General features: G+C 33.3%; 1 long non-coding RNA gene across 1 annotated transcript in view; it reads right to left on the bottom strand.

Moving 5' to 3' along the window:
- Positions 1-15,579, bottom strand: part of LOC132342161 (uncharacterized) — a 74,938-nt gene extending 59,359 nt beyond the window's left edge. The window contains exons 1-2 of the long non-coding RNA XR_009490410.1: positions 15,441-15,579; positions 5,679-5,777 (exon numbers count right to left, since the gene is read on the bottom strand). This is a non-coding gene — a long non-coding RNA (uncharacterized lncRNA). The remainder of the gene's footprint in view (positions 1-5,678; positions 5,778-15,440) is intronic.
- Positions 15,580-16,983: the final 1,404 nt, after the last annotated feature.

Below are 16,983 nucleotides of genomic sequence, written 5' to 3'. Positions count from 1 at the left end.
TTATTGACACTTGTCAGAAAATCAGTGTTCTGGTCTCAGATCCTGCACAAGACAGGGAGTAGCTCACAGACTTTGTCTATATGCCTTTGCGTGTGTGTTCAGTCTCTCAGTCATGTCCGATTCTTTGCAGGCCCACGAACTGTAGCCCACCAGGATCCTTCTGTCCACAGAATTTTTCAGACAAGATTACTGGAGTAGGTTGCCATTTCCTTCTCTAGTTCTCTTTGTTATTTCTCCATAATTAAAAAAAAAATGGGATGGACTATCCTGCAAACCTCCATGCTTAATATATGTATTAATTTTCTACTGAGATAATATAAATTAAAATTCTAGCATATAGATGAGGCTAAAATACACTGAAAGTTCAAGTTGACATGTTTCTTTTATTTTTTCAATCTTGTTCTTTTCTTCTTTTTGTGCCTATACATTTCCTAAATGCTAGTATAAGTTCTCTTTAACCACAGGCATGGCACTGTGGTACCTTTGCTTGTCTAAGCACACAGCTGAATTTAAAAGTAGAGTTATAGGCAACTCTGCATAATACTCCTAAGAATCTAAAATAGAGTCGATATATGTATATGTATAACTTTGTATATGATTCACTTTGCTGCGCACCCGAAACTAACATAGCATTGCAAATCAACTATACTTCCACAAAATTTTTAAAAGTGGGGAAGAGGACTTCTCTAGTGGTACAGTGGTTAAGAATCCCCTTGCCAAAGCAGATTTGATCCCTCATCCGGGAAGATCCCACATGATGCAGAGCAACAAAATGTGTGTGCCGCAACTACTGAGCCGTCGCTCTAGAGCCCTGCTCCACAACCAGAGAAGCCAGCACAATGAGAAGCCTGTGCATGACAAGGAAGAGTAAGCCCTGCTTACCACAACTAGGAAAAGCCCACAGGCAGCAATAAGACCCAGATCAGTCATAAACAAATTAATAATTTTTATTAAAGTAGACTGAGACTTCCAGATTCATCAGGGGAAAAAAATGAAAGCTATTCCATAGAAAGTAGTATGCTCCTAAAGTATCTTCACTTGTTACAGAAGCTAACTTCTGTGCTCACTGAGCACAAAGCATCTTGAAGGTGAGAGAGCAGGGGAGGGGTCCTAATAATCAGTTCATTCCTATGAAGGCAGGGGCAAGGTTTCACAAATTCCTTTTTGTTGAAAAGAAAAAAAAATGTTTTACAATAAGACAATAGACCAGAAAGCCTGACTAATTTGTTAGGAGGAAAGTAAATCTAGGCAAAGCAATGTATATTTATTCAAGTGCGTAACTTGAAAATAAGAGCAAATTTTCCTGAAAAGTCTTTTACACAAGCAAACAAACTCAGCCTTGTTAAGTCATAATGACAGCACAGCACTACCTGGACTTCAAAAAAAAAAAATAAAGCCCTGCCTACTTGTTTCTCAAAAATACCAACAGCTGATGATTTGACAGCATTTTTTTGGCCTTTAAAATTCACCTTTGGTCCATTTTGGAGTTATGTGGAGTTAAGTGGAGTTACAATCCTTTCCACAAACAGTTTGTGGTCCCATTGCAACCTCAAATGTGTCAGGTTTTTTCAGCATAGTGGGACAGGGTGAATCTCCCTTATTTTTTCCTTCCCATTTCAATATTTTAAGTTTGCCCCAGGTGTCTTGTCTCAAGTAAAACTGCAGCATCAGACATACTGGATTTTAGGCCAAGTATTAATTTATTGAAGTCAGATGCACAAATGTAGTGATTTTCATAGCTAGACACTTCCTACAATCTTTACACTTTGTTCTTTTTGTTGTGTCGTTTGTCATTTATTTTGATTGGAGAAAAAAAAAAAGAGCTTTAATTTCATCTTTCCAAATCTTTTCTTGGACTTAATAAACAAATGCATCAATATATATTTTATATTTTGATAATATATTTGTGAACGTCATTTTACACCTTAAGAAATTTAAAATTCACTGGAGGGTGAATATTCAGAATTTTTCTCAAAGTATCCTAGAGTCTTAGCTCTGTTAAATGTCTACCAAGTATACATGGAACTCCATTTCCAGGGTGTTAGTCATTCAGTTGTGTCTGACTCTTTGTGACCCCATAGACCGCAACCCACCAGGCTCCTCTGTTCATGGGATTGTCTAGGCAAGAATACTAGAGTGAGTTGCCATTTCCTATGCCAGGGGATTTTCTGACTCAGGGATTGAAGTTGCATCTCCAGAGTCTCCTGCATTAACAGGCAGATTCTTTACCATTGAGCTACATGGGAAGCACAAGCAATAGGTACATTGGCAACTGAAAGCATGGCTCAATTAGATAGGTTAGGAACAATGTCATAGAAACATTTGCTGTTGACTGTGACAGTAAAGTCTAAACCCTTTCTAAGTTCCATATTTATCATTTGTCATTCTTTGACATTAAATTATTTGATATTAAATTAATTGGTTAATGAATAGATTCTCTGTGCTCTCTTGAGATATTTAGTCAGCCTTGGTTTATCTGTTGTCTTAATCCAAATCAAGAATAATCCAGACAAAGAGCAGTCACCACTAGTTTGAATCCATCTTTGATCAAGTGTTTTATGTATGGACTATGGAGAAGACTGGTTGGATCTCCTTGCGGTCCAAGGGACTCTCAAGAGTCTTCTCCAACACCACAGTTCAAAAGCATCAATTCTTTGGCACTCAGCTTTATTCACAGTCCAACTCCCACATCCATACATGACCACTGGAAAAACCATAGCCTTGACTAGATGGACCTTTGTTGGCAAAGTAAGACTGCCCGGAGATCCAACCAGTCCATTCTAAAAGAGATCAGTCCTGGGTGTTCTTTGGAAGGAATGATGCCAAAGCTGAAACTCCAGTACTTTGGCCACCACATGCAAAGAGTTGACTCATTGGAAAAGACTGTGATGCTGGGAGGGATTGGGGGCAGGAGGAGAAGGGGACGACAGAGGATGAGATGGCTGGATGGCATCACTGACTCGATGGACGTGAGTCTGAGTGAACTCCAGGAGTTGGTGATGGACAGGGAGGCCTGGCGTGCTGCGATTCGTGGGGTCGCAAAGAGTCGGACGTGACTGAGTGACTGAACTGAACTGATGGAGAAGACAGCTCAGGCTTCCAGGAGAGTAGAGATTCAATGCCCAAAATGATAAAAATAGAATAATTCCAACATGAAAATTAAAATAACTTTACTGGGAGCAGAAGAAGCACAGGGGAGAGAGAATCCTTAATACTTCTGTGCTATAGTCCACAGGTTCTTACACTTTAGATTCATCTCTGTAAGTGAATCCATGAGATCAACAGTAAAGAGGATGGCGAAAAGAAGAAAAATTTAGATTTTAGAGTTGCATCAAAATAAAAAAATACAAGATGTTTCCAAATAAAAGCGAAAATGTGATTTGAGTATGTATTGTAATGGTATGTCAATCATTGTCATAAAGTTTTCATGGCTTTTATTATAAAGAAATATTAAAATATTCTCTTTTCTAGTCTTCAGAAGGAATGCAAATCATAAAATCCAAAGACATGGATTTCTGAGGAAAAAATATTCCCAGAACTGGAGGATGCTATGCCATTCAAGCACTTTCACATCCCTAATAACAAAGTCTTTTTTAATATAACAAAGAAAATTATATATAACGACCTATTGTATAGCGCAGGGAACTATACTCAACACTATGTAATAACCTATATGGAAAAGAATCTTAAAAAGTGTATATATACACATATTTATTTATAAAATATATATATATAACTGAATCACTTTGCTGTGCACCAGAAACTAACACAACTGTATTTCAATAAGAGTTTAAAAAGATCAAAAAAGAGATATTTATAAAACCCAAAAAAGATACAGTCCCCATTGTATAATTTTATTGAACATTTTTTTTCTTTTTTTGTTATCTGACTCCCTTATAGAATGTAACCTTTTTGAGGGCAAGGATTGTTATTGTGTTCACCGTTTAAACATAAGAGCAGTGTTAGAGGCAAAGCTGGATCTAAGGAAATAATTGTTGAACAAGCTAATTTGGTATTTTCAAATTCACTTTAGCTCAGTTAATCCTTGCCCCTCAATATCTTATGAGTCTAATTTACCTTCAGCACATACACATTAGTATATGCTGCCTTCTCATTTTCCACTCAATTCTCAATGGTTTGAGTCATTTTTGACAGTCCTGTTTACAGTCCTCTAAACCCCTGCTATATTCATTCTGTCAGATGACTTTATTTCAAAAGCTACTCTCATTTTCCTGCCATCTGTACCCATCATTCACTCATATCTTCTCTCAGATGTAAAAGATATCCTTGTAAGTGTCTATCTTTACACTTCGTAAATGTCTACTCTATGTTCTGAATACTTGCCCCATCAATGACTCACTTTCCGTCTTGTATCTTCCTTGTCCATGTTTTCTTTATCTTTCGTCTATCGTCAAATTCAAGTCAATGTTGCATGAGGACTTAGTCCTTCCTCACTCCTTTTAATCAGCTACTCTACTTTTTCTCTCTTTTCTTTTCTTTCTCCCCACCTGTCTTAGTGACTTTGAGCTATTATAACAAACACCATAAACTCAATGGATTATAAAGGGCAGAAATTTATTTCTCAGAGTTTTAGAGGCTAGGAAATCAGAGATGGAGTCACTGGCAGATTTCATGCTTTGTGAAAGCCTGCTTCTCGCTTCACACATGACTGCCTTTTTCTTATGTCTTCACAGGATAGAAGGGGCAAGGGACCTTTCTCAGGGCTCTTTTATAAGAACACTAATTCTATTCATGAAGGTTGTACCCCTATAACATAATCACCCAAAGACCTCACTTATTAATACCACCACTCTTTGGATTAGTATTTAAACTTGAGAATTTGAGGGAACACACACATAGAGACCATAGCATCACCAAATATTTAAAGCAATAATGCAGGTACCTCTGGCTTACTATACATTTCTGTGTCAATTTGTTGCAATTTACCAACTCTCATCTATGTCAATAAAGCTTCCATTTTTCAAATCCATTTCTCTCAAACTTGAATAAATTGTCTGACCATATCTCAGCCAAGGGCTAATATTGTTACTACACTTAGATAAAAAATCAAGTCTTCTTTTGATATTTGCAATACATGCTAGAAGTCAGGACAGCAATTCTGAATGTTTTACTAGGAGATGGATGATATATTGAACCAGGCACATAGCTAAGTTCATTCCTTTCATTAAGTACTAGTTTACCAAAAATTAGTTAAAAGAGTGCAGTGCCTATCATGGTCCAGGAAGGTAGCAATGAACACAGAGCTAGCCATTGGGGTAAATGGGCCTTACCATTACAATAATAGGTAAAATAAGGGAAATGCTTACTATAGTAGTGTATGCATTAGGTCCCATAGAGAATGTGAAATATTTAACATAATTCAGTTTGGAATGAGTGAAGAGGCAGTCATAGGGAGGAGGTGACCTAGATACCAATATTTAAGGATGAATAGAAATTAGCTAGTTGAAATATTAAGAGAAAATGGTGAGAGATTCAGCCCATTGCTTCTCTAACATTAGTGCGATTATATGCCCTTGACTATTATAACTCTTGAAAATCTCCCCATTACTTCTAAGCAAATTATAAATTCCCAGAAGGGTCATGGAGACTATCTACAATGTGGTTTCAATCTGCCTTTCTATACATCCAACTATTCTCTATAAAATAAAATCACTTACCATTTTCTAGGCCAAAAATACACTTTCTCATTGTGTTTTTGCTTCTCAATCTTTTTGTCCATGTAAACATCTCATCCAGCTCAGCGGTAAAGAATTCACCTGCCAGTGCAAGAGACACAGATTCAATCCCCAGGTCAGGAAGATCCCCTGGAGAAGGAAATGGCGACCCATTCCAGTATTCTTGGTTGAGATATCTCATGGACAGAGGAGCCTGGTGGGCTGCAGTCCATGGAGTCGCAAAGAATTGGACATGACTGAGTGACTAAACAACAACAACAAAACATCCCATCAAATATTTACACAATTTGAAAAGATAGTTGCCAACTATTGCCCCTTTAATTAATTACCCCTTCTGAGACAATTATTTCAATACTATGATAATTTTCTTTTCAATATAAAGGACAAATCACGCATTACCTAGGTTTGTGAATGTTTTTTATCATGTCAGTTCAGTTCAGTCGTTCAGTTGTGTCCGACTCATTGTGACCCCATGAATCACAGCACGCCAGGCCTCCCTGTCCATCACCAACTCCCGGAGTTCACTCAGACTCATGTCCATCAAGTCAGTGATGCCATCCAGCCATCTCATCCTCTGTTGTCCCCTTCTCCTCTTGCCCCCAATCCCTCCCAGCACCAGAGTCTTTTCCAATGAGTCAACTCTTCACGTGAGATGGCCAAAGGACTGGAGTTTCAGCTTTAGCATCATTCCTTCCAAAGAAATCCCAGGGCTGATCTCCTTCAGAATGGACTGGTTAGATCTCCTTGCAGTCCAAGGGACTCTTAAGAGTCTTCTCCTCCTTAGCTTATGAATGTGTGTGTGTGTTATTCAGTCAGTCGTGTTCAACTCTTTGAGACCCATGGACTGCAGCCCACCCCTTCAGGGTAAAAAACCCTACCTTAGCTGTTTTTTGTGTTCCTCACAACCCAAAGAAACAGTGCCTTTAAAACATTAGCTTTTCAATAACTGTGAGCCAATATATAGTTTGATCAATAAATTTTCCTAAGAAATACAGTTCTGATCATTTTGTTTTAGTTAAAAAAGTAATTCAAAAATTTTGCCCTAGACCTCCGTGATTTTATAAAATTCTTAGTTAGTTACCTCATTATTAGTCCAACATAGCATTAGCTTGAAAACAAACTGGAAATGTTAGATTCACTACAAAAGCCAAAGACCTGCAATGAATCTCGGTATAATTACCTCATATAATTTTTGTAACAGAATACAAAATGTGTCATGGTGGAAAATATTACTTATTACTCTGGAAAAACAAAGTTCTATATTACTCAAGATGAGTACTTTCTCTCAAAGGGGTCCCAAATATTTGAAATGAAGAAGTGAGGCACAAAATGTTTACCAATTTACATTCTACTAGGTACATTAAGGAATTAAGGAGCAGATCCGTATGATCATAGCTAAGAAAAACTATGTTAAAAGTTTTGGAGAGGGAAGTAGTGTGTTTTCAATCCTAGTCATTAATTTTAAACAACGTCTAATCTGTACAATAGAGAGAAGAAGCCTGTATTTGTAGTGTTTTGCTTTTGACCTCTGCCCCTTTTGTACAACCCAGAACTTCCAATAATATGAAAGGATTTTGATACTGTGCTTTAGTTTTAGCTTTTATAGGGGCATCGAGTTACCTCTCTTTGATTTGGCTTTTCCCTAAATGCTGATTCTATGCCTAAGTGTCCACCAGAGGCCAGGCAGTGGGTTTCTCTGAAAATGCGATGCACCTAAAAGATGATAGCTGAGTTAATAAAAATTTCAAGTTAGAAACATCACAACGAGCATGTGTTCCCATTCATAAAGTATGTCTTAAACACACACAAACTATTTTTTGTCATCTGGTTTTGTCCCATTTTGAAATTATTCTCTGCTGTTAATTAGAAGTGACTACAATTTGATTAATCTCAAACATGTGTCACGTATAAACAATGTGGAAAACTGAATTCAATTTTTTTTTCACTTGGAGTATGCAGGGTGTTCACAGAAAGGAGACACATATATTTTCCAAATAATCTGAAATCTGATATTATCACACTAACGGGATATTATCAATGTAACATATTCTCAAATATAAATACATCATGTTTATTTGATGCATTAAATCCACAGGAGAACTTAATTATAAGCAGGTTTAGACTGAAAATGTAAAAATTAAGACTTCTTTCTCATTTGTTATACTTCTAAAGCTTTAGATTTGGGAATCTGTTTCTTAACCTTGAGAATTCACCTGATCTTGGTCTCTGGTTTTTGATTTACTTCTTTTGTCAATAACGTCTCAGTGCTTGCAAACTCAGACAAGTATACATGGATTTTGCTTAAAGAAAGAGAAGTTTCAATTAACAAGGAAAAAATGTCTCTTTGGCTTAATTTGAATTATAATTATTGTTATAGGATATATACTAAAACAGTCATTTTTCAATGTGCTAATTAAATTTCCATAAATGCACTCAGCCTTTAACCAGATTATAAAAGAAAAATCTTATGATAAAGTAGTTGTGATTTAAGAAACAATGATTCCAGTTAGGATTTTCAGTTCAACTTTCTAACCAAAAAAATGGTTTTCTTTCTTATTACACAGCCTGCAGTAATAAGTGAAATATAATCCTAATTAATTTTTCCTACAGCTATATATAAATCAATAGTTGCAACATCCCAAAGGAAACACACACTACAGTCCTCCAGGTTCCTAATGAATGCAAATAGAATGACCTTTTTCTGACAACTATGAATATTGTTCCATAGTTTTACCATTAAAATTGCTGCTATCAGCAATTCATACAGCAAACATGGAGACTACAATAGTTGTAAATAACCATTCATTATGGCAAGAAAGGAATGGGAAAAACTAAGCCTAAGTTATGCAACTTTTAAGCCTCAGCCTGATTTTTATATTTCATTTTTCTTATTTTTTCCCACATTTGATCACAGTATTTATTATTACTTCTGACTTACATTAGAATTTATTTTTAGTTCTTTAATTTAATTTTTACTTTATATTGGAGTATAGTTGACTTAAAATGTTCTATTAGTTTCAGGTGTACAACAATGTGATTCATTTATACATATACTTATGTCCTTTCTTTTTCAGATTTTTTCCCCATATAGGTTATTATAAAATATTGAATAGAGTTCTCTGTGCTATACAGTAGGTCATTCTTGATTATTTTATATTCAGTAGTGTGTAAATGCTAATCATTTTGATGTTGAAATTCTGTCTGTAACCACTCATTTAGATTCTTTCTTCTCTATTCCAGATGAAAAGACATTAAAATAATTCAATGTTTTATATTATTTACTTGAGAAGTTCAGTATTGAAATGTTTTTGCAAATGAAGTAAAATCACCAGTCAATAATATTATAAGGCTCTAAATACTATAGTCAGACTACTAGGAGACTGTGATGTTATTCCACAGACATATCTGTACAGAAAACCCTATTGGTGTACTTAACGGATCAAGACACATATCATTCATGTAATGAGCATGTGGATGAATTCAGAAGCTATGAAAACAGATAATGACATAAGAATGACACCTATGGGAACCTGAAGAAAAGGTAAGAAGCAATTCAATTGCGTTATTGAAGAACCACTTTATTCCAAAATGCAGTAACACTGTGTGTATTTATGCTAGTGCATTTAGTTTCCCATGAAACTTCATTATAGCCATGACAATGTCTCATTAAGTGTAGAAGTTAAATTCAAGTTGTATGAGAAGAGTAGTTGCTGCTGCTGCTAAGTCGCTTCAGTCGTGTCTGACTCTGTGCGACCCCATAGACGGCAGCCCACCAGGCTCCCCCATCCCTGGGATTCTCCAGGCAAGAACACTGGAGTGGGTTGCCATTTCCTTCTCCAATAAGAAGAGTAGTTAAGTTTGTTAAACTTAATTCTGTCACTCATAGATCTATATACTGGAAATTCCAATTGTTCTCTACCGTCAAGAATATAATTAGCCAATAGAATTTAAATACTCATGAAAAATAAGACTGCCCAAATTGCAGCAAGTTTTAAAAGAAACTCACAACAATAGTACATTTTCACAAAATTCCAAAAAATATTTCTTCCTTCCCTTATTCTATGATTAATTTATATACTTTTGTACAAGACTGGAGACCACTATCATATAATTATTTGATATCTCAAATATGTATTAGTGACACAAGTTTACATAGACTTTATTTATAGAGATATATTAACTGTCTTTGGTAAGTAGTTGTACCACTATTTTAGTATAAAGTCAACCTACTCCACTTTCAAGTTGAGAGCTGTTTTAAACTTCATTCAATTTCTTGAAACAGTTAAGAGAGCATTTCTGTGAGTGTGGTTTGGGAACATCAGGCATAGATGGCATTTTTTAACTGTATTAAACAATCTCCTCTTGATGGCATCTCTCCTGAAGATGACTATACTCTCACACCTGTAATGCTTTCATGTTCAAAATGAATCCCTGCTACATCTCACTCAATATTGATCTTTAAGGCATTTCTCCCAATCCTTTTCCCAGTGTGGTCACTGAACAGTATCAGAGTTCAATAGGAAGATCAGCTGCTCATCCACTTTTTGCTAAAGCAATTTGTATTATGGATTTATTTTAGCAGTCTACAGTGGCAGTTGCTGTTTTTACTATTTAAATGCTTTGATTATCTGACCTTGCTTACTTTATCTTTCTAAGTGCTATGCATGGGCTTTAAAATTGATCAATAAGTGGGGATTCCTCTACAGGATTATGCTGAAATCAATCTCAATTCAGACTTTTCGTATTTTATGTTTATTACTAGATCCATCTTAATTGCATTCCTTATTTTGGTAAATAATTTTAAAACACCTAGTTGATTACAGAGGTAAGAGTCTTTCAAGATCCATGTATATTATAAAATAACTTGTATTCTTTATATGTTATTCTGTCCATTCTTTCAATGTGAAGTAGGAAAGAATTAGCCATAGATATTTTATTCAAATATCGTTGCATTATAAATGAAGATCTATTCTATTAGAAGAAAAAACACAGCTTTGTATATATATATATATAAGTAACTGAAAAATCTAGACACACATTAATGTGCTATATTAATTGTGATAACTGTGAAGCTTCAACCAGCACAGTCTATATATATATATATATATATATATATATATTTGCACATAAAAGTGTTTATAAGACTTTTAACAGGATAAATTAATACTCCCTGTAAGAAAAATCAAAGCAAATTCTCAATATTTGTATTTCTGAAATTCAATAGGAAAAAAGCCATAAGCTTGCTGAATATCAAAAAAAAAGGAATATTCAGTATGAGAAAAAATTTTGTTTCACACTCTCACTATTAAGATAGGAGATTTTACTCGTTTCTTTGGACTGAAATAGAAGTAAATTAGAACCTTAAAATGCCTCTCAACTCAAATTATGAATTTCATAACCAAAATCCCATATTAATAATTCATGAATTTTAATAAAGATAAAATTCCTAAATAAACTATGTGAGACACAAACATTAAGGAATATGAATTATCTTGCATAACTATTAAAGCTTGTGCTAAATTTTTGGTCTAATTTAGTTATATTTCATGACTCTGGGTGGTCACATGAAGCTCCTGAATTTTGTCTTTGGATCAATTTATACTTACATTAGATTTTTCAAAGTCATAAATAAAAGAAATGCAGATATGAGTTAAAAAAAGAAATTGATGTCATCTTTCTTAATCTCATTTTAAAATCCAATCTAATGTCTAAATATCTCTGTCATCAACTCTTACATAAAATTGCAGTGAAATATTTCCATGTATGTAAATGAGAGTATAAAATCTGCAATTTCAGAGGCCAAATATGCAAGCAGAAAAGAACCTGAGGTAAATAAATATATGACTATATACAGAAGAAAATATTGCAATATTTTTACCCGTGCAAATACAATCTTTTACTGTTCAAATAATTTTAAAAACTCTCATAGGACTAGAGAAATAGCACATATGTCCAATAGGTCTATACTCACATATTCATACTTTGGAATTATTGGCCAAAATGATTTAGTATGTAACAGCTTTCATTTTAGACTAAATTCTAGCCTATTATTACAATAATTTTTTTTCTGTGGCTTACATTAAATGAGACGTAAAGTACATGTGAATGAAAGCAAAGCCATCACAAGATATTTCATTTTAATAGTTACATGTATGGAGTTAGGCTAGGAAAATTAAGATTCCCGAATACGAAAAAAATGAGGAAAATAAGAATTTTAATTCTAAGTAGTTGTCATCATGGTATTTCTAAAAACTGTTACAACCAGTTACTTCCTTTCTACTGTTTGTAGTGGAATAGCACTTGAGATAAATCATTTTTCCAGAAAGTTTTGCATCTCTGTAGATCACAGCCCTGGCAAGACATGTCCATACTTTCATACTTTTTTCCTCAAGTGGGTAAATGTTAAGAGAGAAGAATCCAAGTTTCATGATGCAGCAACACAAAGCTGGGAAGTGAAAATTATGTTGCAGTGGAGTCTTGAAAATATGACTGTAAAAGTTAATCAATAAAATGTCTATTCCTGTCTATTCACTGGAGGCCCCAGCTGCATAGCTTCACTCAATCGATACTACAAATTATTACGATTTCCAGGTTCCCACTGGACATTCAGAACAAATCTTTCAAGTGTAACAGTCTTATACTGAGTATATGGTGTGTGTTCTCTACATTTATTTCAAAAAGAGAAGGGGAAAAATAAAATCTAAATCCTATGTGTTCTTTAAAACTTCAGCTCTATGGAAAATAACTTACGAGTTACCTTTTAATGTTAAAAACATCTTCCGTTTGATTGCCAAGTTTTGTGCACATTTCTTTTTTAACTGTTTCACATTTAGTTAAGAAATGACTTACTCTAATAATAGATGTAGGTGATATAGCAACCTGATTGACTCTGAATGTTTCCCAGAATAAATGAATGAAAGAAATACCTTTAGGATAACTTATCATACAGCCACTTGAATACATTATCACTGTTAGAGAGATACATATAGGACCCTGACTGACAAATGTTTCAAATTGTAGCAGATCCCTTAAAATACACATTCTAGTTGTTTTTATGACTTATCCCAACACATTTTAAAAAATCATGTTTGAGGTATTCAATTTTTTCTAAAATAAAAAATTATAATTTCAAAAATGAGTTGCTGTTTTTCTAAATAAAAATCCCAGAATGTTTTGTTCTAAGTGAGATTATCTGCTCTCTGCAGAAAGATTCTACATTGATTATAAACTCTAGAAGCTACTCAAGACCTTAAATTTACCCTCCACACATTTTGTTCCTGTATCTGCTAGTCAAAATTCAAAGAGTTTTCCAGATAAAGGGATGACAGGTTAAGGGAACTAACTATAATACTTTCATGCCTTATGACACCTAACATGGTCTTTCTTTCTTCTGACTGGCGAAACCTATGGTGTCTGGCACTGCCCCAAACCAAATCAATTGGTAAATTTGATCAATTCATGCCACCTGTCGATTGAGTGGGAAAAAAAAAAAAACAAAACTAATAAACAGAATATTTTGTTTGCTAAGCCAAAACGGTTTTGATTTTTATTTGACATTTAAACAATAGTGTATTTTTCCATGTACATTGGAAAACATATAGACACATATATCTAACATGTACTCATATCCTGTGACAATCTATGTTGAAGCTCTATTTGAAAAGAAAGATAAATGTGTTCCTCCTAAGAAATCACTGTTTTGATTATGATCATTTATCAATCCCTTTAAACTTTAATAACATTTTCTTATGTCTTAATAATATTTCTAATTTTATGATTTTTAAGGTATTTAATTGCTAAAAACCATTTCAAATAGTTAGATTTGAAATCATGCAGTTACAATTTTAAATACTCTCTTAGATGATATCTGTATACCTTGCCAGCAGTTTCACATTAAGAGAGAATATCATACTTAATTTCATGATGAATCTATGTTAGAAATTAAAGTAGATAAATATAGATCAAACATATAGAACTTAAGTTTGATTTTTCATTATATTTTAACTAGATGAATCACTGTATAGTCTATTTACTTATAAAATTCAAGATTGAAAGCAGATCACTGCATGTCAGTTTTCAGATCAAAAATTATGTTTTTGTGGGCATACTGAATAATGTGCCTTTATAGTACTATTTAACTGTAGAAAAAATGTTGGCATTATTTTAATAGCAATATGCTAACATCAAATACTATCATTAGTTTTATATGAGTTCACAACCATTTTTATATATTTCTTATTTTATAAACATATCTTAGGCATATTATTCCCCTAATATAATTTTGCTTTTTTAAGACACCATGATATTTATAACAATAGTACATAACTATTAACAATAGTTAATAACATATAACAATATATGCATTCCCAAACAAACTTTGCTCTATATGCTTTTAATTCTTGGTACCAATTTCTACCTTTTAATATTTGTTAAATGTGTCTTTTTTTGTTGTTGTGTGTGTCCTGGCATCTGACTAAAGGTACATGAATGGCAAACAGGGTTTATTATAGGATTTGATTTTATTTGGAAGCACACAAAATGTTATCCTAGATTTTATAATTGTTTTGGTGCCTTGTAATATTAAATCATTGAATTAAAACATAAATAAATTGCTCATGAATAAATTTCAAAAAATGTGTTTTTATATTTTATGTGCACTATACACTACAAATCAAGAAAGAAATGTTTACTATATATATTATTTTGAAATCCTTTTGATAGGTATATCAAGATATGCATTAAGGAGTATAAGTTTAGAATTTGACTTCCAAAGAGCAGTTAAGATCAAATAAAATAGGCCAAATTTACTTCTGGCTGTAGGACTTTGTTCAAAGGTATGAGTGACAGGGGAAAAAACTTCAGGTGTGAATGCTTCATCTAACTGCAATTACTCGATTCAAGCAAGTTCAGCGAGTAAAGTTCAATTCTTTACAAACAGAAAGAGAGAGACAGAGAAGTTCATCTGAGCTATGCTACTTTCAATTTGTTTTTTGAAAACAGACTAAGAGAATGAATACAGGAAAAAAAAACACAAAGATGATAGAATACTTAATTATCAGAACACCAAAATAAAAAAGAAACTAATATTTATTTGAATTGCCAATGATAAAATCTGAAAACATTGCAGAGATATAAAGTAATTGCATTAAGATTTAGATAATAAAAACAGAAATTAAATACTAGAGGCTTCACTAAGGACAGTTTTCATGAATGTTTCAGAACAACATAAGTCTTTATTACTTTTCAGAGTTTCTTCCATGCCTCAATGGTCTGATCAAAAATTTTCCACTCTCAATGTCTCCCAATTTAATAGTGTCTTGCTTAGAGCTGCTACTTTAACAAAAAAGAAAAGCAACAAGAGCCATATGTAACCTTTGGACTCTGAAAGGAGAAAGATGAGAATGCCATTGGCAGATAGGTGTTACAGAAACACAGTGTACTCTTTCCCTTGAATCCTACCTTCAACATTTCTTGATAGTTAACAAGAAAGTTGACTGCCACATCATTATTCAGAATCTGGAATAAGACAGTTACCGTTTTCAACATGTGCCATTTCAGTTAAGAAATGTTGCAGACTGGAAGTTTATCTATTTTGGAAAGAACAATATATTGAACAAGCTAGAATATTTACACATAACCTTTTGCAAGCAGAGAGAATTAAACATTTAGCAACTGAAGTCAAAAGGACTGACTTGATTTCACTTTCTAAAGTAAAACTTTCTGAAAAACTGAAAAACAACTCACTTGTAATCATTTTTTTCTTCTTCAGAAGCAATAATCCCTTCTGTCACTGTCTTCGGCTCTGCCTGGGGTTTTCTACTGTTCTGTTCTTGGCGAACTGTTTCTGCTATTTGCTCAGTTAGCTGCTCTTGAGTAGCCTTAAAGCTGGATTCCATTAGAAGAAGTTTTTCATCTTGACTGGCAAGTTCTTGGGCTGAAAGATAAAACAAGAACATTGCCTTTTAAAAAACCAAGCTAATCTGTTTTTTTTTTTCTTTTGTTTTTGGTTTAAATTTTATGCAATGCCACTTTGAGAAAGATTTAAACAGATCCTTCTTGTCCAAATACAAATTCGTGTATTCACATTTTCAGATTCCTTTATTTAAAGCACAAGTAAACAAAGGTATGTATGAAGAAATACAAGATGCTTGTCAGTAATCTTGAATTTATAAAACATTTGAATGAAAAACTTAAATGTCTTCATCAAACAACTCCCCAAGATAATTTGTAAGACCTTTGCTACAATGTAAGTGTATTATAAAATAACATTAATGTATAGTACTCTTGTTCTTTCTTTAGCATAGGCCTTGGGTATATGTATATATATTCACATAGACAAAGACGGACACATTATAAATTATGCCAAAATGATGACTCTCCACTGATTAATTTTCATGTATAATATTTATGAAGTTTAAACACTTTTTCAAGGTCATCCAATAGATGGCACTCTTTCATTAGACCAAAGCAGACAGGCGGTATGCTTCAAGCTCTCAAAAAATAAGTGATTTAAGACAAAGACATTTTTCCTTTGTTCTTTGTTGACTGTATTCTTAGAGATATATATCTGCATATTTTATTTGACTATCCCCCCTTTATAAAAATGTTTATCTGTTTTTTTTTCTTTTCAACTGGCTTAAATACATATCATCAATTGCAAATGTTACCAGGTTTTAAATTTTATTTTTAATCATATGTTTAGATTTATTTATTTGCTTTATTTTAAAAGTATCTTTTTAGAAGTATTCTTAAATATAACTGGATTTATAATCCATTGCATTAAAGATCATGATATTTTACGAAAATTAGTAATTTCAGTCTTGCAGTCCAACTGAAGAAGAAAAAAGAAATGCTTTTTAGTATCTCCAAATCAATAAAAATAGAAATGGAAATAGAAAAGATCAGATTTTTATAAAAAGAGCATCTTCCCTTTTAATGATTCTCATGTTATGTCCAAAAATGGTGTTTATTTTAAGCTTCAATAAAGTTGGAAACCACGGTATTACAGTCTTACATCAGAGGTATCTTTTACAGTCAACCTCATAAAGAAGAAACTCATATAAATATTCTGCATTTATCACTCATCTTTGAAGTTGAATGATGTCTCCTTTATAAATTAGATCTAAGAATATCTGATTCTTGGTTTCTCATTTATAGATTTTTTTAAGATTCTAGATTATATATAAACCACTGTGTGCTTATATTTTAATAAATATATACACACATTTGCTTTGTTTTCTTGCAAATATTCAAAATGACCAGTTTACCACAGAAGAAATTATGGCAT

This window comes from Bos taurus, chromosome 14, assembly GCF_002263795.3.
Source record: "Bos taurus isolate L1 Dominette 01449 registration number 42190680 breed Hereford chromosome 14, ARS-UCD2.0, whole genome shotgun sequence".
In the NCBI taxonomy this organism is placed as follows: Eukaryota; Metazoa; Chordata; class Mammalia; order Artiodactyla; family Bovidae; genus Bos; species Bos taurus.
Note: the sequence above shows the minus strand (reverse complement) of the source record. Positions and strands in the feature narration are given on the sequence as shown.